Source organism: Capricornis sumatraensis, chromosome 7 (genome assembly GCF_032405125.1).
Source record: "Capricornis sumatraensis isolate serow.1 chromosome 7, serow.2, whole genome shotgun sequence".
NCBI classification, from domain to species: Eukaryota; Metazoa; Chordata; class Mammalia; order Artiodactyla; family Bovidae; genus Capricornis; species Capricornis sumatraensis.
Window position 1 is genome coordinate 94804141 of NC_091075.1, and position 3981 is coordinate 94808121.

Sequence of the window (3981 nt, forward strand, 5' to 3'; positions counted from 1 at the left end):
CTAGTGGTAAAGAACTCACCTGCAATGCAGGAGATGTAAGAGAGACACAGGTTCAATCTCTGGGTTGGGAAGATCTCCTGGAGGAGGGCGTGGCAACCCACTCTAGCATTCTTGCCTGGAGGATCCCATGGACAGAGGAGTCTGGTGGGCTACAGTTCACAGGATCACAAAGACTCGGACATGACTGAAGCGACTTAGCAAGCACACAGTATGGCTCTACAGCCCTTAACCGTCACAATATTCACCTTCTTATTAAAAAATGGTAGGACACTAGAGAGCAATAGATTTATAGTTAGATCTAGACATTGTGGAGTGCCCACTAAATAAATAACTCTAGAGCAATTTTCTTTCTTCTGAGCTTTTCATTGTGCTGTTGTAAAAGAGACAGGATAATAAATATCTCTATATTAACTTTAAATTTTCATAAACATTCTTTTCATGGGAAAAATTATGATTGGAGAGATTTGAGTGACTTGCCCTAAGACAGTACACTGTGCGCTGCTTTTCTCATATTCAAAATATTTTTCCATGTCATCATTCTTGAAATATATGACTGCTCATATCTGTGCTTCTTGAGCTTTAATTCAATAGTCATATTACATGCTTTATTCTGAGAGTGCTTGAAACATCTGGATTAAATCCTTTGAAGTCACAGTGTGTTGCTATGTACTATTACAAACTCTGGAGAAAAAATAATGTTTCAACCACACTGGCAAAAATCATTAGAGTGCCAGGCAATATGGCAGTTGGATCTTCCCTGCCCTTTGAAATTCCCACTGCATTCCAAGGTGCAGACAAACACTGCTTGATTCCACAAACATTACCTGGAGGTACCTAGAATAGTTGAATTCATAGTGTCGGAAAATATAGTCGTAGAGGCCAGGGGTAGAAGTGTAGTGGAGGGGAGGGGGAGCGGGGACTGACTGTTTAATGGGGACAGAGTTTCAGTTTAAGAAGGTGAAACATTCGGGAGATGGATGATGGGAAGAGTAGCACAACAATGTGAAACGTACTTAGTGCCACTGAACTGTACAGTTAAATATGATTAAACTAGTGTATTTTATATTACATGACTTTCACAACAATAAAACATCATTAAAGAAAGAAATTTCCATTGAAATGGGGGCCTGTTATAAAACTAGGGGAGTACAGTACCAACTCTGGAACCACTGTCCACATATAGGACTCTGAGGAATTTCTGTTAGATGTTTTGCGATGAAAATGGATTTTTATAGCACTAATTTCCTTTTTAAAATTATTACAGGTTCGTCTGAGGGGAGGGCCATTGGCAGGGGCCTGCGGTACGCCACTTCAGTGAGGGGGCTCGACAGTGGTCACCCAGCTTGTTGCTTTTCTGGTCGCCACTCCCCCGGCCGGCCGGACAAGACCCGCCAGTAGCGCGGCACCGATTCCTCTCGGGCTTGTGGGCGCTGCTCTGAGCGGCGTCATCCTTTATACCAGAAAGCTGGCGGGCACTATGGGGAAAAAACAAAACAAGAAGAAAGTGGAGGGGGTGCTAGAAGAAGAGGAAGAAGAATATGTGGTGGCAAAAGTTCTAGACCGTCGAGTGGTAAAGGGCAAAGTGGAGTATCTCCTAAAGTGGAAGGGCTTCTCAGATGAGGCTAACACATGGGAACCAGAAGAGAACCTGGATTGCCCTGATCTCATTGCTGAGTTTCTGCAGTCACAGAAAACAGCACACGAGACAGATAAATCAGAGGGAGGCAAGCGCAAAGCTGATTCTGATTCGGAAGATAAGGGGGAGGAGAGCAAACCAAAGAAGAAGAAAGAAAAGTCAGAAAAGCCACAAGGCTTTGCCCGGGGTTTGGAACCAGAGCGGATTATTGGAGCTACGGACTCCAGTGGAGAACTCATGTTCCTAATGAAACGGAAGAACTCTGATGAGGCTGATCTGGTCCCTGCCAAGGAAGCCAATGTCAAGTGCCCCCAGGTTGTCATATCCTTCTGTGAGGAAAGGCTGACCGTGGCATTCTTACCCCTCAGAGGATGATGACAAAAAAGATGATAAGAATTAACTTTCTTGAATACCAGCCCCTGTCACATCTGACTGTGGGTTTCAAGTGGGGAAAGAAGGAGTTCTCCTTGTCTTGACACCATGAAGGTGGCTTGAGAAGATGTCCTTTGAAGAGCCAGTATAGTTTCTGTGCCCTACAGCAGCCCAGGGCTTCAAAGCCGCTCCATGCTGTACAGTTTGCACACCCATCCCGGTGGAGGGGAAGGAGGGTCAGTGTTTCAAGGCAACCCATTCTGAACTTTGCTGAAAAAAAAAGCAAAGGGCCTTCTATGAAGGACAAAACGTAGAATGGGATGTGGGAGAGCAAGAGATACTGTAGATCTTCAAAGAGCATCTCCACAACTGCACAGCCTTCTTCCCGATAGGGTTAACTTTGCATTTTTACAGCGTAGCATGTGTGTATTTGGCTATTACTGGTGTATTATTTGGGGTGGGAGGGGTGGGGTGGGAAAGAAGGGAGATGGGTTAGGATCATTTTTGATAAAATTTGGGGAAACGGTGAAACAAAGGAAAGAACAACTAATAATGATTGGGTTCAGTGTCCAGAATATTGTATCCTTTCAAAAAATGTCATTGGCAACCTAAATGAGGACTGTGAGAGACTGTTTAAAAGCTGTGAATGCCTGAAACTTAGAAGCCAAGGTATTCCCCTGCCTGAGCTTAATGCTGTTCCCAACAAAGGAATAAGAAGGTACCAAAGCTGCCATTTGGGAGATGGAAACTGGTTGAGGAGGAAAAGTCTTATTGGAGTGTATACACAGGCAGATCATTCTGTCTTAGAGGTGCTACTCATGAAACTGACAAGAAGACCCTTTCTTTTCCTATTGTGAAGTTACAAATATCAGCTTCTCCATCCAAGCCACTGGTGAAGTATTTAGGAAAGGGCAGAGAGTGGTATAGGAGGTAAGTGAATAGGGAAAGACAAGGGCCAGTGCTCATAGGGTGGAAAACTCTTGGAGCCTCTGTTTTTTGAACTTTGAAACCATTGGTGGCAGGGTTCAGTCACTGACAGCACAAGTTCAAGAGTTGAATGATTTCAAAAGCCCTGGTCTCAGGAGAAGATAAATTTTCATACTGGGGCAGTGGTTCACTTTAAAACAAAACAAGTTTTTTAATCCTAAGAATTAACTAAAATCCAAAACGCTGTCTTGAGTCATGAGATCCATCCCTTGTTGGCATCGTCTTGATCTGCATCTAGAACTCCATTGTAATTTTTAGGCGTGTGTTAGGTTTTTGTCAAAACTTTTGTTTAAAGGTAAACTTCATATCAACACTGTCAGTTTTTTGTCTTAATAAAACTATATAGATTTATAAAAAAATAAAAATAAAGTAAAATTATTACACAATAACATTAAATCTTGAAGAAAAATACACATACTCAGGAGATCTGTAGTGTTGCTGAAGACATAGCTAGCCTGCAGTCATAGCTCCTCAAATTTCATCCGTTGGGCCAACCATGATTTTGGGGGAGCTGGGGCAGGGGCCACTGGAGGAGTCCAGGAGCATTTCTGTCCACGTGGGCCAGGCTGGGCGCAGAGGGCAATGCCTGCTGGGAACTCTAATTCCTAGGGTACCACATCTGAGCCAAAGGCACTGCGCCCAGCAATGAGGTGCTGGAGTGAGACAATAACTAAAACACCTTCAGTGAAGCAGGGGCCATCTTCATGGCCCTTTCAAATACATGGGGTAAGAACTGGCAGGTGTGGGCAGCAATTCCACCATGAGCAGCTGATATCTGGCGAGGAAGATGCTACCAACAGCTATGCCAGAGGTGACTACACAGAGGGCTCCCTACGAGGTAGACCATCAGACGGGTGCTGGAGTCAATCCAGAAACTGGTGAGTGGACCAAGTTCCCTTAGCACCAGGAGATCAATGCATTTTTAAACCTCCCTCCTGGTCCTAGAAGGCTGGACACTTGTGGAAGAAAGGAAAGCACAGGCCTGT

General features: G+C 44.2%; 1 pseudogene; it reads left to right on the top strand.

Annotated features, from left to right (window-relative positions):
* The first annotated feature begins 1477 nt into the window (after positions 1–1477).
* LOC138082312 (chromobox protein homolog 1 pseudogene) lies at positions 1478–2011 on the top strand (annotated as a pseudogene).
* Positions 2012–3981: the final 1970 nt, after the last annotated feature.